This window comes from Episyrphus balteatus, chromosome 1 (assembly GCF_945859705.1).
Source record: "Episyrphus balteatus chromosome 1, idEpiBalt1.1, whole genome shotgun sequence".
In the NCBI taxonomy this organism is placed as follows: Eukaryota; Metazoa; Arthropoda; class Insecta; order Diptera; family Syrphidae; genus Episyrphus; species Episyrphus balteatus.
The window spans coordinates 79,771,215-79,793,371 of NC_079134.1; the positions used below are offsets into that span (position 1 = coordinate 79,771,215).

Consider the following 22,157-nt stretch of genomic DNA (forward strand, 5'->3'; position numbering starts at 1 on the left):
ACCAAATGACTAAAAAGTTATTTGGAAGGGAAATTTTTAATTTTCTTGGTAGGTACAGTTAAGTGCTTTCCTCCCGATTAACTGTGAAAAAAAAAATTATAAAAAATTAAAAAATGCACGTACAGTCCTGTGCTATTACTTTTCTTTAGCTAGTAGTTTTTACTTTATTTTGTTTTTAACGAAAATTGTTTCTTAAGTATTTTTGAGAAAATAAGTTTTAACCCTCTATTTCATATCGATTTATTTCCGTTATATTCCACCAAATATCAAAAAGAAAAAAACTATAATAAAACTATCAGTAAGAGAGTCCTGATTCTGAAATAAACTCATTGTTTCAAGAGCATGTGTAAAGTGCAAATCAGTAAAAAAAAGTGTGTACTTTTCAAGTGTTTTTTTTTTTTTGTTATAAAGAAGTTAGTTGCATCCAATTAAAAATATGTTTTGTATATATTGTATTTATTATACTTTTATATGTTTACGAAGTTTGTTTTTTATTTTTATAATAATTTTTGTCTTTTTTTGACGTTTTTTCCAAAACACCATATATGGGTTATTATGTGTTGGTGACTTACATTACTGATTTTTGTGGGATTTTTGTTTTTTTTTTTTTTTGTAAAATGAGTTCGAAGACTTTCTTAAGAAAAAATAAGTGTGTAAATGCTATAACTGGTGATGGCTTTCGAAGTGATGACGATCTAGCTTCAGATTCTGGCTCTTTTTAAAATCAAACAAGCCATCTCCGAGCACTTATGCAAATCTTTAAAGCCTACAATTTCACGAAAAAATTTGCGGAATGAAGACGTACACAATGTGTAGAAAATGGAATGTTTTCTTCTGCTACAATGATAAAAGAAGGAGTTTGAATAAATTCCATGAATAAGAAAAGTCCATTGTAATAAAAATATACTTTACAAAACATACCTTGAATGCATACTAAACCATATATGGGATATTAATTTTCTGCAGGAAATCGCCTTGCTGCATACTAACCAATTTATGGTTTATGTTTCTAAAAATGTATATACAGGGTGTCCCAAAAGTAATGGATCAAACGAAGTATGCTGATAGGGGATCTTAAGGGCTCTCAGAATTTGGTAACTTGTATATGTAAAAAATAAAAATTTCTATGTGATACCTTTTTTCAACTCCTAATAAAGCTAAAAAAATTTTAAAAAAATTTGTATATCATTTCGTTCATAATTCATGCAGTAGAGGGTTAAAGATGAAATTTAGAAAAAATATTTTTTTCGTTTATTAATTGTTTCTGTATAAAATTTTTCAATATTATGGACCTTTTTTTATCATCATTTAATTACCTGATAGTTTTAAGTCAAATACTGAAGAATTCATTCTTATAAATATCAAAGTTCCTAAGAAGTAAAAAAAAAACTGAATCAAACTATTTTTGTTTTTTTTTTTTTATTTGCATTAAAATTTTGTATTTGCATTTTTTTAAAAGTTTGTAATTGAAGGCATTATATCTCAAGAATATTGTGTCAAAATTTTAGTTCGATTGAAACCAAATTGACCAAGTTATGAGTATTTTAATACTTCGCTTACGAATGTTCTATTCCAGAGTTCAAAACTATAAATCGTTCTCCCCACAACTAACGTTTCCATAACTTCAAAACTACTGCACTGATTCTTTTGAAATTTAAAACACTGTTTCTGTACATATTTTAAAAGGTATCCCTATAGAAATTTTCTTAATAATATAATACCATCAATGGAATTATATAAAAATCTATTAGTAAGAGTCGTTTTTGAGGAGTTTTTTTTCAAGGGACCCTTATTTTCGGGGGGCCAACTCGGACAAACTCTTGAAATGCAATATTCACTAAAAAGTACCCTGGTTATCTACCTGTTGTGGGACATAAGCTTAATCCTGTGGGGCAAAATTGAGAAATTTGATTTATGACCACGTCAGGTCAAAATACCGCGCTGTGGGATGGGCCAATATAATAAGAAAATTGAACGGAAGTGGGGGGTCTTATTCCCCTCGTTAAGACTTCAAATTGAAAATATATGGTGAAGTAGTCAGCACAGCAATAGACAACATAAAAAGAATTCCGTTAAATACACAAGAACAGAAAAAGTCATTAACTGAAACAAATCTTATTTACGTTTTTCTCATTTAAGTTTGTTCAATACCTATACAATAAAATGTTTAATAATTTTTTTTTATTTATTTTAGGACATGTGGCGTCCATCGGAAAGATAATATAATCAATTTTATGTTATATCAGAGAACGGTGTTTAAAATAAATATGAAAATTTATGATTTGATTTGGTTCAAATAATTCAAGTATGTATTTTATTCTTCTTTCTCAAAAAAAAAAACAAAAAAACAGCGTATACCTATTAACTAATATTATTGTACATTTGAAATATTTGTTACGAATTAATAACTGAAACTCTGAAGTAATTTGTAATTTTTGTTAATTTTTACTTGTGCGTTAAATGATTCAAGTTAATTTACCTAGTTCTTTATTTTATCTACAGCTAACTGTAAAATTCCCAAACTGGAAAATGGCAGAGTAATTTACAATGATTCAAAGAGTGGTGAAAGTGACCAGTTGATTCCAAGAAAAGAAGTTTATTCCAAAGAGTGCGTAACTGTAGAATGCGATTTTGGATTTAATGTTCAAGTAAGTATTTGGATACAGCATTTTTAAATAAGAGCTCTCTTAAAGCACTGTTCACATGAGAGCGGCCACAGAATGAGCGAATGAACGAACAAATGAAATTTAAAGTATTTTTAAAGTAATTTTTTTAACAAAAACTGTATTCAACAGTAGCAAGCTAACTAGTGTTTAATATTTTCAAAGAAAAATATAACATTTCAATTTCTAAAATAAGAAATATGTGAGAAAACTAATTGTTCGTGCGAACAAACTTTTTTTCGTAACGATCAAATTGTTTTTCATACCTGTCTTATTTTAGACATTAAAATGTAACTTTTTTTGAAAAATGTTAACTTACTATAGCTTGCTGCTGTTTTAATAGAGTTTTCATAAAAAAAGAAATACTTTAGATATACATGGAATTTTATTTGTTTGTTCATTCGCTCGTTCGTTGGTCGCTCTCATTTAAACAGTGCTTAAGGCAGAACAATTAAGAGTTATATGCAAAAAAAACTTTATTTTAGACTAGTTTTTTTGTGTATAATTTATAGCTTAAAAACAATCGATTTCAAATTAAAAACTGTAGGTATATTTTTTAGTAGAAGATAAGATTATGAAAAAACTTTGTGCATACTAGTAGAAATAGCATTTGAGGTCGAACTAATTCCGACAAAAATGATTTATGGCGCAAAATGTAGGTGAGACCTTCCTTATATCATATCCAAAATATACATTCGTACTGTTGGGACAGATATGGTTTTTTGGTCTAAATGGTCAAAAAACGCCCAATTTTCAAAACACTCTAAGTAAAGCAATATTGGTATCAAACGATAGTTATTTTTGTACTTATTCTAGAAATGGTCAGTTTTAATTTTTTGCTCAAAAGTCATAACTAACAATATGGCCGCCAAACAACGCCACATTAAAAAAGGATTACAAAAAAACACATCAAACACCCAATATTGGTGTCAAATGAAATGTATTTTCTTATTGAGGTAGAATATGTACACATTTTGAATATTTTTTGACAATTGGGAAGGTCAAGGTAAAAAAACTTAATTTTTTAAAATATAAACCATTTCCAAGAACAACAAAAAAAAATTAATAATAAAATTTTAAAATTTTGTCTTATCCAACACTTGAACAAAAATATATTTGTTGATGTGATTTAATTACCTACATGAGTTTTTTGTTTATTTAAATCCATGTGCGAATTGCGTTAAAATGTTGGTTAAAATTTGACGTTTGGATAAATTTTCACACTAGCGTAAAATGTGTTAAAATTTACCCAGCTGCAGAGCAGGGTAAAATTTGACACAAGTGGTTAAAATTTGACGTTTCTCAAGATAGAAAGATCAAGATAGATTTGAAATTATTTTTGTTATAATGCTTTGATTTTTTAAGAAATGTAAAAGTATTAATACTTCTTAAGTACTTCCTCAAATTACACTGTGCATGTTTTTTCAAAAAAAAATTGAGACAGGTGCGCTGTTGACTGTTCCCCCCTAATTCGGACCTGAGAAATCGATTGGCACCATTAGTTTTTCGATTTATCGGTACGACTTCGAACAAAATTTTGTTCGGAAGTTTTTTCAATAATTTTAAGCATTTTGCCCGGTTTAAAGTCATTTTTCTTTTTATATTGCCATTTTTCTGCTCAAACGTTACTTACTAGCAACATAAAGACAAATAAACAATTTTATGCAATTTATTTAACAATTTATCAATTTCTTGTTGAAAAAATTCAAGAAATTTGGATTTTTTGCATAGTTATCATTTTATTATGTTTTAGTGGAGTAACTAAAGCAAATTACAGATCCAATTTTGATAATTTCTTTTCTTAAACGTCAGTAATGAATAATAATTTAAAATCTATGTGTTAAAAATTGCCGGTATTGACGTTTTGTTTTTTAAAATAAAATTATTTTTTTCAAAACTTTTTTGTTTGAATTTCATAAATGAAATGATGTATAAAGATTATTTAGTTTATTTACAGAAAAAAATTATATGGGAGTTAAGGATAAGATTGAATCGTTTAGGCGGTAGAATCAATTTTCTCACAAATCGGCTTCAAATGTAAAAAAAATTTATTGCAGCACAACGGCACCTAACATTACTAAGATATACATTTTTACAAAGACAGTAGTTTATGCTGGTAGTAAATAACGTTTGTGCAAAATAAATCGCAATATAAACAAGAAAAATGACTTTAAACCGGGCAAAATGCTTACAATTATTGAAAAAACTTCCGAAAAAAATTTTGTTCGAAGTCGTACCGATAAATCGAAAAGCTAATGATGCCAATCGATTTCTAAGGTCCGCAATAAAAGGAAACAGTCAACAACTCACATGTCAAAGATTTCGACTTGCACAGTGTTATTATTCATCTTGAAAAAAAAAGTATGTGAAATTGAGAATTCCTTACATATTTACACTAGAATATTTAACTTTATGGACCTAACCAATAATCAAATTTAAAGCTCAGTTAAACATTTAGCTGAGCTTTAAATATTTCTCCATACCAATAACCAATTTAATAATCATCAGGTTAAGGGTTAACGCCACATTAATTTTATAGTTGGGAAACTGAACTATAAACGCACGGTTAAATGTAAACACACGGTTTGCACTGTAATTTGAAAGCAAAAAACAAAAAATTTTGTCAAGTCAACAAGTTGTTGAGAAAAATCAATAATATTGGCGGTAATTTATTAAATAAGTAAATGAAAAAATCTATTTGTTTATAAATATTTATCTTTTTTTTAACAGTTTTTTCGTATGTTTCCATACTTTGCAGTTACTGCTTTTTGTTCCGTCAATTCCATTATAATCTTTAAACAACAACATCTTGAAGGTGCTACCACCAAGTGTTTTATGGCTAGAGTTACAGTACTGTTTCACGGATGCCAATCCGATCATCAGACTCCTTTTTATTCCATTTTGTGTGTGGTGCTTGGTCTAGTAATTTTTTCATTTGATTTGAAAAACTTCTTCCGTCACACTTGAGTATTGAACCTAGACCAAGCGAGTTCAGAAGCCAGTACACTACGCACTGCGCTACCTCACCCACGTGATTAGCCTCACCCAATTGCAGGTTTTCTTAGTTTATCAACATGCAAATGAATAGACTTAGCATTTTTACTAGCTCCTTCAAGTATGATTGTTGTTGTTCGGCTCTTTCATGTTTTTCTCCATAGTCTTAAGCATAGCTGTACAAACTTATAAACGTTTGTACGTTATTTAATTTAATTAATTGCAAATATTTCGTTTTGCTGTAACGAGAGCTTCTGTGTGAACAATTGATTTAAAAGGTTCACCAGACGAAATACGATCTTTCATATTTCGTCGATTTGCCATTCCCACGGGAACGTAGTATATCTGCGTGTGTCACACAGAAGCTCATCGAAATTATTAAATTGTCAAAAATAAATTGTTAGAAAAAAAGGCATTATACATTCAACTTTAAAACCGACAAGTCGTGTTTTGGTGTTACTTCTTTTATCATACATTTTGGCGACCGTGACAGGACGGGTAGTTCTGAATTTATTCAAATAATTTAGTGTGTGTTAAAAGATCGAGAATTAAAATCAAATTAAAACATTATCAAAATACAAACCATTAGTGTCATTAGTGTGTTTAATTAACAAATTACAAGAAGTGTGATTAATTAACTTCAACAAATTACAAGAAGTGTGATTAATTAACTACAATAAATTACAACAAGTGTGTTTAATTAACTTCAACAAAAAAAAAAAAAAAATAGCAAGTATGTCTAAAACTCTAGAAGAATTTACAACATTGCAAGACCAAATTGGAGAAGAGATCTGCATCTTTTACCGAAACTAAAAAAAAGATGGAAATGATCGAAAAACCCTTGCAAAACTGCAAGAAAGAAAGGAAAAATTGGATGATCTTTGGGAGTATTTTGATAAAAACGACAGCGACATACGAGATAAATTCCCAGAAGCGCTTCAACATGCGTACTTCACGAAGTCGTACTACGAAGAAATTCGTAAGGTCTACGAGGCCATGAAGCTGGACATTATGAATCGGTTGGCCAATTTCCAAGGAAAAAATGTAGCAGACCAGATCCAGTTGGAGCCACCAGCAGCATTTCAATCAGGATCATCGGTCAACCCAGGATCTACAAGGAAAACTGATATAAGTCCAAAGGAATTAAAAGAAAGTATTCAGCTTAATCAGGGAAGTACTTTCTCTTTAAAGAAGAAATTTAAAGTACTCTCAAACTACTTTAAAATATCGTTGGATAATTTTTCACCAGAACTAAAACAGAGTCAGCCGCAGATGTTTAAGGTCAAAGTCAACAACATAAGAGAGAACTTTGACCAAATTAAGAATACATATAACCGTCTGGATGAAGAGCTGGAAGAGGAAGATATCGAGACATACTTTCATCTGCAACAGCAATACGAAGAATTGTTGCTTGGAGTAACAACAACTCCATCAACAAATGACTGCCCTTTAAAGGAACCATCCGCGGTAACGTCTTTGAAATTACCTAAAATAGAGTTACCCAAATTTGATGGGAATTACCTTAAGTGGCGTCAGTTTTATGACTTGTTTAAGCCAATGATACTTGAACAACCTATATCATCGGCACAAAAATTTTATTTCTTACGCGCTAATCTGACAGGAGAAGCACTGAATTTAATTCAAGGATTTCCGGCCACAGAATGCAATTTTGAAGCTGCTTGGAAGAGTCTAACGGACCGCTATGACAATAAACGGCTTCTTCTGTCAGCGCACTTAGAAAAAATATTAAACCAACAATCAGCAACTGGTACAGCTTCAAGTTTACGGAAGCTGCACGACAACACGAAGGAAGGGATCCAGGCACTAATCAATTTAGGATTTCACGCTCATGACTGGGATCCTATAGTTGTCCACCTGATGTTAAAAAAGGTGGACAAGGAAAGCAGAACCCTTTTTGAGCAATCTCTACCTGATCCAAGATGCAGCCCTTCGATGACGGATCTGCTTAAATTTATTGAATCAAGATTTCAAACTCTTGAGGCAATAAACAACTCAGACGATAAAAGGAAGCCAACAACTGTAGTTGCAATTAAGGCTGATGGCTGTTTAATGTGCAGCTCAGGTAACCACAAAATTTTTCACTGTAAGACATTTTTATCTCTTTCAGGTTTCGAACGTGAGAGAGCTGTTCAACGGCTTGGAATTTGCCGAAACTGTCTAAAATCAGGGCATGTCTCTAGCTCATGTCATTCAAAAGGATGCCATATTTGCCATGGCAAACATAATTCCCTTCTACACTATAAGAAGGATTCAAGACAATCTTTTAAACCAAAACAATTCAATAATAACAATAATCATATTCATTCCGCAGGTAGTCAGCAGCAGGCAGCTCCTAGTGCGGAAGATCCAACCTCAAATTTTCAACAACAGCTTCTTCAAAGGGGGGAAGGTCAAGTAGCAAATGCAGCTAGTTGTTCCAGATTTAAACCACATCAAGTTTATCTGGCAACAGCTTTAGTTAAAGTCAAGTCTGCACATGGAACATGGCTTCCTTGCCGTGCCTTGCTAGATTCAGGTTCGCAAATTCATTTTGTGACGGCAGCTTTGGCTCAAGCACTGGGTCTCCCGAAATATAGAGCTGAAACATCAATAAGTGGCATTGGAGGGCATGGCACACAAACACAGTTCGCTATATCACTCACTTTAGAGTCACATAATTCTGGTTTTAAGTCAAGTCTTGAGGCTACTATTCTTCCAAGGATAACAGATTACCAGCCACATGAGGTTGAGTCAAAGTACTGGAATATACCGACTCACATTCAGTTGGCTGATCCAGGATTCATGAAAAATAATAAAATAGACTTGCTTATTGGTGCTGAGCTATTTTTTGATCTTATTCTTCCAGGGGAGATAACCATTGGAGACCAACTTCCGTCACTGCGAAATACAAAACTGGGATGGATAGTGGCAGGTGGCGTCCAAACTTCCAACCACAATGTTGTGTGCACCATTGCCACGAGGCCAACTCTATCAACATTGGAGAAACTCGTGAGTAAACTGTGGGAATGCGAGACCCATGACACTCAAGTCAAACGCATGAGTGTTGAAGAGCACAACTGTGAGGAAACTTTCAACTCCAGCACAAAAATTATTGCAAGTGGAAGATTCATGGTAAGTCTTCCTTTCAAACAAAATCCATCATGTTTAGGTGCCTCTTATGAAAGAGCACGCAAAAGATTTCTTACATTAGAACGACGATTCGAAAGAGATAACGAATTGCGAGAACTCTATTCTCAATTCTTATTAGAATATGAAGAATTAGGCCACATGAGTGCAATCGACATCAAAGATATTCCTCAACATCACTATTTCATCCCGCATCATTGTGTGTTGAAGCCTGAAAGCTCTTCACAGTTCAACATGATCTCTTTTCAATCATAATTAATTTCAGACTAGAAAGGTTTGCGTTCACAGCAGATATAAGCAAAATGTACCGACAGGTTCTAGTAAGGCCAGAAGACAGGGCTTTTCAACTAATACTTTGGCGACCTAAAAGCAATATGCCTATAAAAGCGTATAAACTCAATACCCTGACCTACGGATCAGCTTGTGCCCCATATTTAGCTACCAAATGTCTTGTCCAGCTCGCAGACAATAATCAAGATGTGCACCAAAGGGCATCCCAAACTATACGTGACAACATTTACGTCGATGATCTACTTGCTGGAGCAGACACAGTTTCAGAGGCCAGAGAATTACTTGAAGATGTAACGCTTCTTCTGGGAAAAAGTAAATTTGAATTAAGAAAATTTTGTTCCAATAATGATCTCATCCTTAAGAACATTCCTGAGTCACATAAAGAAAGGCTTGTCAGATTCCATCACTCTGACGTAATCAAAACCTTAGGATTGATTTGGAATCCAATACTGGATCAATTTGAATTTGGGTTTAATTCAGAAAAATTTACAACACCAAGGATGCCTGTAACTCGCAGAACTGTTTTATCTGATCTCGCACGATTGTTTGATCCTTTGGGTTTATTGAGCCCAGTCATAATGCTTGGTAAACTTTTCTTACAAGACTTGTGGAAGACAGAGTTCTCGTGGGATGACAAGATTCCTACGGATCTCGCTGAAAAATGGAACAGGTATGTAGATCAATTCTTTAATTTGGAAAAAATAAGTATACCTCGATTTGTAATGTGCCCGTCTCTAATAAGAACCGAAATCCATGGATTCTCGGATAGTAGTATGTGTGCACTTGGAGCGTGCGTATACATCCGATGTATTGACCAATCAGGTAATATATGTAGTAAGTTACTCTGTTCCAAATCTCGAATTGCTCCATTGAAGGCCATTACAATTGCTCGTCTTGAACTTCAAGCTGCAGAGCTTTTGGTTGAACTAGTAAAAAGAATACTTCAGACATTTAAAAAGTATGTTCACAAAATAGCTTATTACACGGATTCAACAACAGTGCTGGCTTGGATAAGCTCTCCTTCATATGTCTGGGACACATTTGTAGCAAACAGGGTGGCTAAAATTCAAGCAGAAACTCAAATATCACAATGGAATCATATTAAGGGAGAGATTAATCCAGCTGACTTAATAACGAGAGGATGTACCTACTCTCGACAACCTGTCATCATTGACGTGGTTTGAAGGTCCATCGTTTCTTAAATTAGAAGAATCACAGTGGGAACCAAGTAAGTACACCATTCCACAGTTGGTTCCGGAATTACGAAAGATTAGAACGGTATTGATGACTGCAACTCCAGATCCAGATATAGTAAAAAATATTAATCATAGAAACTTGCAGCAGATTTATAAGGAATATCCGTCGGCCCAAACTACTAAGAAGAAGCGGCAAAGTTACAAAAGGATCGTTATTGGTATCATTGTTTATAGCATTCTTGATAGCGCCAGTAAGCACAATATATAGAGACAGCCATGTAACTGTAAAGGAACTCGACAACGCAGTCGGTATGTACTTTGAAGATATTGGAACACTACGTGTAGTCAACAACTTTTGGAGCTTGTATGTTTATTATAATCTTACAAATTATTGGTTAGAGTTAAGCGAAATGAAAGCTTATTTGAATGAACTAGAAGGTGCTTGTAAGGCAGATAAATCAGAAAGGATTTACTATTGTCACTCGACTATAGAAACATTTCAACAAAGAATAGCTGTTATTGACCAAAACAACGAATTCATTCACGGATTTAATACAACAAGCCGGACAGCGGGTCGACATCGTAGGTCACCATTCGATTTTATTGGTAGCGTAGCTCACAGTTTATTTGGAGTTCTAGACCAAGAAGAGGCTCAACACATTCAAAATCAAATTGAACTAGCAAATAAACATGAAACTCACTTATTGGCCCTTATTAAAAAACAAAGTTCTATTTCCGATTCCACTGCGAACGTTTTGAAACGTAATACATTGGAGGTTACAAAACAGTTCCAGACCCTAAACACATATCTTGCTAAAACGTTCAACGCAATTGAAAAACAACAAGATAACATTGCCATTAGTCAACACTTTTTATCTCTTACATCTTATTTAATTATGATTTTGACAAATTTTCAGCGTACTCAAGACATTATTCTGGATGTTATACTTGACTTGAATCATGCAAAAATCAATCCTCAGCTCATCACACCAAGGCAACTAAGTGACCAGCTCCAGCTGGTTCAAGCAAATCTTCCATCGAATCTAAGAGTGCCTAACGTTTCAGTGTTAGATATGTTCAAAATAATAACGGTCAAGGGACGAACTCTTCATGATTCAATCATCTTCGAAATTTTAATTCCCTTAACCGAAGATCAGGAATTTCAAGTGTTCAATCTTATTCTATTGCCTATAAGGCACAAGAACATGAGTCTCTTAGTTGATGTAACAAAACCATATCTTGCGGTTACGTTAGCCAGAGACAAATTTTTTGGTCTAACTGAATTCGAGTTCTTGTCCTGCAAGCTTATAGCTCAGAGAAATCATCTTTGCACTCAAATTGTGCCAACGAACATTCATCAACACAATTTGCAGGTTTGTGAAATGGCTCTCCTTAATCATGAAGATAGTGCGTTGGATGAATGTATTTTAAATGAAACACCATTCCAAAATAAATGGCACGCATTAAAACAAAGCAGCAGTTGGCTATTTTCTTTGACTACCAATGCCACTGGCCTTATCATTTGCAACGGAGTTACTAGCAGCATAGATTTGGTAGGCAATGGTGTGATTGATTTCAACGATATGTGTACACTAAAGGTTGGAACCACCATCATAAACGGACGATCAAACTACCAGACTACGATAGCAAAATCATTCGTCCCAAGTGCAAAAATCGCTGACTGGATCGGAACCCGTAGCATTGCCAAAGACCTTGTCCCTCCATTGAAGGTAAGCTCAATTGAATTTAATGAAATTAAAAATCTTTCAGAGAAAATAGAAGACATGAAGAAAGACATATCATCTTCAGAAGACCCCCACTTAAACATCCATGATTACCATCATTATGGTTTGAGCTACCTGCTGCTGATTATTATTATCGCGATGATAATCGTTTACTATCGACGACGTCAGGAGAGGCCTATTCCAAGACAAAGAAGAACAGTTCCTCGCTTTGAAGCCACAGCATTTTGAAGGTTAGGAGCCTTCAAGGAGGGGTGTATGTACAAACTTATAAACGTTTGTACGTTATTTAATTTAATTAATTGCAAATATTTCGTTTTGCTGTAACGAGAGCTTCTGTGTGAACAATTGATTTAAAAGGTTCACCAGACGAAATACGATCTTTCATATTTCGTCGATTTGCCATTCCCACGGGAACGTAGTATATCTGCGTGTGTCACACAGAAGCTCATCGAAATTATTAAATTGTCAAAAATAAATTGTTAGAAAAAAAGGCATTATACATTCAACTTTAAAACCGACAAGTCGTGTTTTGGTGTTACTTCTTTTATCATACAATAGCAACAATTCGTTTGCATATACGAAAGTAGGAAAGTGATTAGAAAGATGTTAGGCGCGGGCCCTGATTATTTTTCATCATATTAAGTTTACAGTTTTTTCGTATGTTTCCATACTTTGCAGTGACTGCTTTTTGTTCCGTCAATTCCATTATAATCTTTGAACAACAACAACATCTTGAAGGTGCTACCACCAAGTGTTTTATGGCTAGAGTTACAGTACTGTTTCACGGATGCCAATCCGATCATCAGACTCCTTTTTTATCTTTTTTATTAATAAATATTCATTACTTTCAGAAAAGGCTGAAAAAGAAAACTAACCCCCTGAATACAATGGTGTAGCTATGGCTGTAGCTTGTAGCGCAAGTTGAAGAATTCTCAACTTTTTGCTCAGCTGCCGCCAACTTTTGTTGTTGTTCCTCAGTAAAATTTTATCAGTACTACAAGCTACAGCCACAGCTACACCATTGTATTCAGCCAGTTAAAAAGAAATAGATCTGCAAATTTACATCGTCGTACCTCACGCCTTCTTGCTTGGGCTCCATTTTTTAACTTTTACAACCAAAATAAAAATATATGAAGGTATGTAGGTATTTTGTGTTTATGTTTTTGTTCATTATTACATTACATGCAAAAAATGTCACTTCAATGATGTCATTTTGACAACACGTGTTTATTTTGATTACACTGGTCAACAAGGTTTTTGTTACAGACACCAAGATATACTTTTCTATAGGTTTTTTGGGTGCTGAGCTCGAATCCGAAGTCAGAACAATTCTACCATCACGTTTTTGAGATAATCCCGTTAGAAAATCGAAAATGCCGCTTTTTTACCAGTTTTCGAGATTATTTCTTAGCTTTTGGTTATTTGTTTTAAATAAATTTGTAACGGTTTCTAATAGAACTAAATCTTGTCTTTCTAAATCCGTTTAAATCTTTTAAAAATCTCTTATCTTCTTTGAGAAATCTGAAATTGAAACCAACGTGTTTGGTATATCTCATATTTATTTGCTTTTAATAGTAAATCTCGAAATGTTCTTTGCCAATCGCTTTCAAATTTTGACACATGTGATGTGATTTTTTGACTTCGGATTTGAGCTCAGCACACCAAAATCCTATAGAAAAGTATACCTTGGTTTCTGTAACAAAAAAAAAGTTTAATTTTGTTGACCAGTGTTATTAGTATACACCCAATTTAACGCGACCGACGGTAAAATTTAACCCGAAGATACTTAAACGTGTGTTTAGCGATTCATTATTGGTAAGGCCCTATATACAGGGTGATTCAGGAGTAATGTGCCAAAAAGCTAGAGCGTGTAGGTTAGGTTGATACAAGAAAAAAATCGTATGGGAGGGGGGGGGGTCTATTCCCCCTCGTTTAGCGGGTAGGGGCAATTTAAAAAAAAATTGACTTATTTTGGAAAAAAAGAATATTAAAAACCAACGGTTATACTAAAAATAACGTGCTATACCTTTTTGTAAAGCCAAAACCCTAGTCTTTTACAAAAATTTTAAACAAAGCCATTTTATGGCATAGTTTTTTAAAAATTAATTTTCAAAATCAAAATTTTGAAAAAAAAAATTGGAAAAAAAGTTTCAAACTAATTTTTTTCAAAATTTTATGTATTACTAATTTAGTAAAAACCAAAACTACTTTTTTCTAAAAAAACCTCTTTATTTTCTGTTTTTACGTGACTGGACTTGGTGATGAATTAATTTATGAAACATTAACCATTCGTCAATTACTTTTTAAACATTCAGACTTAAATAAGGATACAATAAAGTGATACAGTATTGGATTAGCCCTGAATTGATCAACTTTTTTCATTGATAACACCTGAAAACTTACCTGAGAATTTTTCTTACTGTATCTGGGGTGCTCGCCGCCCATGGATGAAACAAAAAAATTTTAAAATGCAAGACATTTATGTCGATTTGCCTGTGTTTACATTTACCCCAGGATATTTTTCATAATGGGAAAATGTAAACAACGTATTCTGGGAGTAAATGTTAATATATTTTTGCTGAAATTATTGGTTTTAATAAAAAAAAAGTATTTTTAGTCAATTACTATTGCTAAAGTACCACGGAGTCACATTTTAAAGTAGCCAACATCATCATTTTCAGTGGATGATGTTGCAAAATCGGTCTTTGACGTAAAAAAAAAATAATATGACGTTCAGAGCTGCTCAGGATGCATATTGGGTGCCTTTATTGAGAATCAAAGGAAGAAAACAAAAACTTTTATTGGAATTTGAAAAAGTTTTTGTCAAATACCTTCTTCAATGTTTTTGAAGTCGTAATCCATATGATAAAGAGGAAATTCTAAATTTTAAACCACTGTTTACATTTACCCCGACTTTGTAAAAAAAACACAAACATGGTGGGGTATTTGTAAACATGCCATAATTGACAGTAATTTAAGCAATTTGGGAAATATTTGTTTATATTTATAAAAAAGAATTGCCATCATTTCATATTTGCATTTGAAGATACCTGTCAAGTTGTTCCGTGAAAACATATTAAAATCTAAAGTCAAAAGAAAAAAAAAGACATGAAATTGTTTACATTTACCCACATTGACCCTAATAAAAATTATTTTGATCATAACACTTCAAAAGGTTCAACAGAATCAGAAAATAAATAATTCACAAAAAAATAAAACAATAATTGTATCTAAAAAAAACAAAGCAAGAAAAATCAAGCCTGGGGTGGTATAGCACCCCTGTTGTCATCGGAAGGTTAAACAACGATATCTTTTGAAATTTTGTTGTACTTTACTCTATCATTTGTTATTTTGTTGGTCATACACGGAGAAAAATGAATCTAGTATTTTATACTCCATATGACTAGTAAGGAAATTAAAGTAAAAAGCCCTAGATTTTAAGTAAAATTTACCTTACGTATTGAACATTTCTTGGTTCCGTAAAGTAATTTGTACAAGAAAATTATGGTGAACAAAATAAAGTAGTATATACCTTACGAGTAGCAATATTTTCTTTACGTAGAGTAAAATAAACCTTCATCCGAAAAAGTGTATGACTCTTTTCACTTTAAGATTCTAGTAAAACATATTTTACAAATTTAACTATTCTGTGAATAAGTTTTACCTTACACTAAGGTAATAATATTACCTAATTCTAGGAATTTTCCCCTATACATAGTAATAACTCTTAATTGCTGTCATTGAAAAGTCTGCCATTTTGTCTTCCATGTGTTTTGGAAATTTTTTTTGTCAAAGCTTTTAGGTGTCCGGGTGCGGAATAATTAATAAAGAAATAAAATCTGTGTTTTTCTTTTGGAAGTGAAATGGTTTCATTACTTTTTGTGTTCCTTTATGCGTTGTTATTGGCTCCGTATTTACGGATAGCATATTTTTTTCTTGTGTTAGAATAATATATAGTAGTAGGAGAGCTAGTGGCACATTTGACTAAGGTAGCTCTTGTAAGGCTAAAAATTCTTACAGTGGTAATTTTAGCATGCTAAGTAAAAAAATCTTGGTCTGGCAGGCCTCAGCGGTGCACATCATATATATATATGACCTTGAAAGTGTGAAAAAAATTAAAAAAAAAAGTTGCTCTTGTAAGGCTGAAATTTTTATAGAATTTAGTTTACCCATCGAGAAGAACAAAAAAAAAATTGCCAGACTTTTTTGAGGTGCACAAGTGCCTGCCAGACTAACTTAAAGGTGCGAATTTTACATGCATTAAACGAAACTTTATTCTGTAAAGTCGAAATTTATATATGTGTTTGTCTAAGCGATTTTAAGAGGAACTGTGCAATTACAGCCGGTCCTGGCCGATATAAGTCCTAGTTAGGTGAGTGGAAAGATGCAACTTTCTAAAAAATGACTTAAAATCCCAAAAAAAATATTTAAAAACAACGGCAACACTTACAGTTATGAGTGATGCTTTTTTTAAAAGGTTAAGTTGTACACTTAATTTTAAATTTTAAATCAAAATATTTTAATCAATCGTTTTTGAAATAACCAATTTTAAAGTTAATATTTGGAAAAAAAAACTTTAAAAAAATACATTGAAAAATAATATTGTCAAGACTGTGAATGAAGAGCAAAATTGAAGGATACTGAACATAGATCCAATGAATTTCCTATCAAACACTGAAAACTACATGTCTCTACGACTTCTAGTTTTTGAGAAAATTGAAAAATAAGAAAATATAAAAAAATATTAAAAATATAAATTTTTTTTTTTTTTTTTTTTTTTTGACGGGAGGAAATCTTCAAAAGACACTTGGCAGTATTCGACACCAAGTAGTGTGGGACTCTTAACCACTAAAACCACCTCTTTATCAGGACCAATCTTGAGAGATCGACATCAGATTTTTCTTTCTTAACTTTGTAAAATCACTTTGGGGGAAGTTTAAACTTTTAATACTTTCCCATGTTTTTTTAGACCATAAGCTCATGAGGCTTGGTTCTTCTTAATCTCCGAACATGGTTTCTTGTATTCAAGACGGACACCATTTCAGAATTGGTATGACTTTGCAGTCTCTGATTATGCGATACAGCGTATTTTTTAACAACTTCTGTAACCGTTTCTATTTGTAGGTCACGATGTAGATCGCTATTTCTTATGTACCAAGGTGCATTAACTATTCCACGAAGGACTTTGTTTTGGAATTTTTGGATGATTTCGGTATTTGTTTTCTTTGTACAGCCCCATAATTGGATACCATAGGTCCAAACAGGCTTTAGTACTTGATTATACAGCATTATTTTGTTTTGGGTTGATAAATCAGAGTTGTTACCAAGTAACCAGTACATTTTTCTATATTTCAAGTTTAGTTCTTCTCTTTTCTTTTTGATGTGCTCTTTCCACTTTAGCTTTGCATCCAAAGTCATTCCAAGGTATTTGGCCGTATTGGCGTAAGGTACAGCTTGATTATTAATGAATATTGGAATATTGTTTATCTTTTTATTTGTAAAGTTTATATGTGAAGATTTTGTTTCATTGAGTTTGATACGCCATTTTTCGGTCCAATCTCTGACTGTGTCGACGGCATATTGCAGCTTTACTGCTCCCCTAGAGACACATTTGTCGGGTACCAAAATTGCGGTATCATCTGCAAAAGTAGCCATTATGGTGTGATTCCCAACTGGGATATCCCTTGTGTATAGTAAATACAGGGTAGGACCTAGGACACTTCCTTGTGGTACACCGGCTTCTATTTTCTTCAATTCCGAATATTCTTGATCGTACCTTACTCTAAACAATCGGTCTGAGATGTACGATTTTAATATTTCATAGTACTGTCTGGGAAGATCCCTTTGCAGTTTGTACTCAAGTCCCTCATGCCAAACCTTGTCAAAGGCTTGAGCAACATCTAAGAAAATAGCTGAACATACTTGTTTTTCTTCTAATGCTTTTTCTATTACATCCGTTATTCTATGAACTTGGTCTATCGTGGAATGTTTATTTCTAAAGCCAAACTGATGATTTGGGATTAACCTTCTTTCTTCTATAATTTTGCTAAGTCTCTTCAGAAGCAGTTTTTCAAAAACTTTTGCCATAATTGGTATAAGCGATATTGGTCTGTAAGACGTCACTTCTGTAGGTGGCTTACCTTGCTTGGGTATGACAATAACTTCAGCAATTTTCCAATGGTGTGGGACATACCGTTGCTTAAGGCATGCATTTATTATATATTGGAGTTTTATGAAGGCTTTCAAAGGCATTTCTTTCATAACCTGAGCAGTAATTAGATCGTAACCTGGTGATTTTTTATTTGATAGTTGATGTAAACACATACTTTTTATTTCTTTTAATCTTACAATTGGTATTTCACTTTCATCTATCTTATCAACTAACTGTAAGCTATTTTCAGCCGCGTTTGTTGGGTATGGCTTAAAAACATTCGCAAGATGCTCCGCGAAAAGGTTAGCTTTTTCTTTTGGGTTACCGATCCATTTCCCATCTTGAGATTTCAAGGGAGAGTTTAGTAACTGCGGTCTTTTCAGGCGCTTGGCTGCTTTCCATAGCGAAAAATCGGTTGAAGCATCAGTCGTTAAATTCTTTAGGAATGTACTGAGTGAATCATTTTTGAATTTATAAATTTGTTTTTTAAGATTGTTGCTTATACGGTTAAACGTTGTTTTATCATCTGGAAATCTAGTATTTTGCCATTTTCTTCGAGCTCTTCTTTTCTCTATTATCAACTCTCTTATCTCTAAAGGATATTTTATTTCATTTTGTCTTCTATTAGAAAATGTTGGAGTACTTTCTTCAGCGGCCTGTTGCACATCAGCAATAAATTGTTCCACTTCATGGTCAATTTGCTCGATTGTATTCATGGGAGATCTTAAATTTATAAAACTTAAAAGCCTTTCTCTAAAGTCACTCCAGTTTGTTTTCTTATTTACAAGCTTTGGATTACTTTTTTCTATTACTTCCGATTCACTTAGTGTTAGAATCACTGGAGTATGATCTGATGACAAGTCATAATTACCTTCGACACTAATGTGATTTCGTTTGATTCCTTTAGCTACGAAAAAGTCAATAAGGTCTGGTATTTTGTTAGTATCGGAAGGCCAGTAAGTAGGCGACCTGGAGGAATAGAATTCGCAATTGTATTTACGGCCTGCTTGGAAAAGTCTTTTGCCTTTTGTTGATATAAGTCTTGAACCCCAATGGGTGTGTTTCGCATTGAAGTCTCCACCAACAAGAAAGTTATGCCCAAGAAGATTTAATAGATCTGTATAGTCATCTTCTGTCGGGGAGCGCCTTGGTGGGCAGTATATAGCTGCTATCTTAAACTCTTTCTTTTTCATACCAATACTAATAGTTGTTACTTGCATATTCTCATTAGTAAGCTTGGTTTCTTCATAATGTTTTAAGCTTTCTTTTATAAGAATCGCCGATCCACCTCTTGCCTTGTCAGCTGGATGTGGAGCGTGGTAACATGAATAGTTTTCTATTACATTATCTAGACTTTGCCCATTGGAGAAGTGAGTTTCGGACACCAGGCAAATATCTATATGTTCTAGATCTAAAAAGATTTTTAATTCGGATAAGTGTTGTAAAAGACCGTTTGCATTCCATGTAGCGATTTTAAGTGTTCTGTCCATCATTGTTTGTTAATAGCGACTTTTTCGCTTAACTGTTTGATATTCAAATCCTGTTTATCAATTCTTTGAAGAATGAGGTGTAGCATTTCTTTTATGGAAGTCTCTTCATTCTTCCGCACATTTTTTAGAATCTGAGAATAGGCTTTATTTTCATCGCTTTTACTTTGAACAGCTTTTTTAGGCGGTTCATTCTTAGTATTGTTTTCAGCAGTTAAAACGGTATTTACTGTGTTTCTGGTTTTGTCTCTAGCAGATGTATTTTTGCTTCTGAACTCTTGGAATTTTTTGGCAACTGGGCAGCCTCTATAGCTCGCCGGGTGATTACCCTGGCAGTTCACACATTTTGCTTTCTGATCTTTGCTCATCGGACAATTTTTAGTTGCATGTTTTCCTTCGCACTTTACACAAGCAAACTCGCGGTTGCAGTATTTTTGGGTATGACCAAAAGCTTGGCAACGTTTGCACTGCGGAATAACTTTAGATTTTCGGAGTGGTTCAATTTTAACAGCTATGCCCAAGATAGATCTTACTTTATAAATCTCCTCGACACTTTGTTTACTATCAAAAGTTAGCATGAATAAAGGTAGTAACCTCTTACTTGTCGTCGATTCTCCAGAGGAGTTTTTTATTGTCTCATTCTTAAATAGATTGACTGCATCTAGGGCTTGGAAGCCTTTTTGTACAAGATCTTCCACTACTTCCTCGGGAGAGCACGAGGAATGAAGACCTCTGGCTATTACTTTTATTGGCCTTGTAGCTTTGTTCTCGTATGAGTGCCATTGAATTTTGTGTTTGCTCAGTTCTTCAGTGACAGATCTATACTCATCGGCTTCTTCGACTATGACTTTCCAGTTGTCTTTGTTGTACGATGTGTATTTGCAAGCTTTTTTAGTACATTTTTCTATTATTTTCTTGAGATCTCCAAAAATTGGAAATCCTGAGATCATAATTGGTGGTGGTGTAATTTTTTTGCTGCCTTTAGCGTGAGATTTTGATTTAGCATCAGCTACTGCATTATTCACTTTTTTAGTTTCTGTAATCAACTCTTTATTATTTACAGCTTCAGAGCTTTTCTGATTTCTTAAACAAATCTCGGGACTACCTGTTGCTTTACGTTTCTTTGTGATACGCTTATTTTTCTTTTTCTCAGTTTCGAACAAGAGTTCTTCTTCATCAGTTTGATATTCAGGTTCCATATATCTTGGACTTAACTGAAGCGTGGACTCTGCATCTTTCTTGCTAAGCAAAGAAACTTTCTCTTCGAGTTTTTTCACTTGTAGCTGAAGACTTTGGACTAGAACTTCAAGTTGTTTTCTTGCCGCTATTTCAATTTGCCATTCATCAAAGTAGTTTTTTGATTGGTCTTTCTCTTTTTCTTCGATGGAACTCTGTTGATCTGTGATGTCGATCTCTTCATTGATCTTGGTTCCTTTTTCGCTGATGTTTTTTACATCTGTAGTATTGTTTGAGGTTGTCGATGATGTAACCCCTGAAGTTAATTTATTTGGGGGAGTTCTTTGCATCTTTGAACTCCGTCTCTCAATATTTATAAGCAATAATTGGTCCTCCCCAGAATCCATAGGACCGACCTCGTAAGAGGGTGGATTTACCAGTTTCACTGGAGTGCCACCTGGGGTACTTAATCTAGTCGTTTTGTTCATTGCCATAATTTTTTTTAACTTAGTATTCGTACTATAAATAGTTCAGTTACTTCTATCCATAGTTTATATTCAGCCGCCCCACAGGGTACAGACGCTGACCAGTGTGCCGCACAATATGTGTCAGACGCTCTTGGATTTAATTGTGAGCTGGTGCATTCAGAGCGATATTTCTGTTCTTTTGCTCCTAGTTCCTGAAAAGATAACTCAGGTGACTCAGCTCGTGGATCGAATGGATCCAACGCTCGTCGTTAGTTGGATATCCAGCGGGCACCGCGAGGAGGTGACGATGCGATTTTGCCACGCCAAAAAAAAATATAAATAAAAAAATAAAAATCTGATAAAAAAATGGTTTTCTTATTTTTCAATTTTCTCAAAAACTAGAAGTCGTAGAGACATGTAGTTTTCAGTGTTTGATAGGAAATTCATTGGATCAATGTTCAGTATCCTTCAATTTTGCTCTTCATTCACAGTCTTGACAATATTATTTTTCAATGTATTTTTTTAAAGTTTTTTTTTCCAAATATTAACTTTAAAATTGGTTATTTCAAAAACGATTGATTAAAATATTTTGATTTAAAATTTAAAATTAAGTGTACAACTTAACCTTTTAAAAAAAGCATCACTCATAACTGTAAGTGTTGCCGTTGTTTTTAAATATTTTTTTTTGGATTTTAAGTCATTTTTTAGAAAGTTGCATCTTTCCACTCACCTAACTAGGACTTATATCGGCCAGGACCGGCTGTAATTGCACAGTTCCTCTTAAAATCGCTTAGACAAACACATATATAAATTTCGACTTTACAGAATAAAGTTTCGTTT

The 22,157-nt window shown here is 33.5% G+C and overlaps 1 protein-coding gene across 1 annotated transcript in view; it reads left to right on the forward strand.

Annotated features, from left to right (window-relative positions):
- Nucleotides 1-2,487: 2,487 nt before the first annotated feature.
- The window catches only part of LOC129905254 (locomotion-related protein Hikaru genki-like), a 508,020-nt gene continuing 488,350 nt past the window's right edge, over nt 2,488-22,157 (forward strand). The window contains exon 1 of the mRNA XM_055980690.1: nt 2,488-2,648. The gene's annotated coding sequence lies outside the window, so the exon portion shown is untranslated. The remainder of the gene's footprint in view (nt 2,649-22,157) is intronic.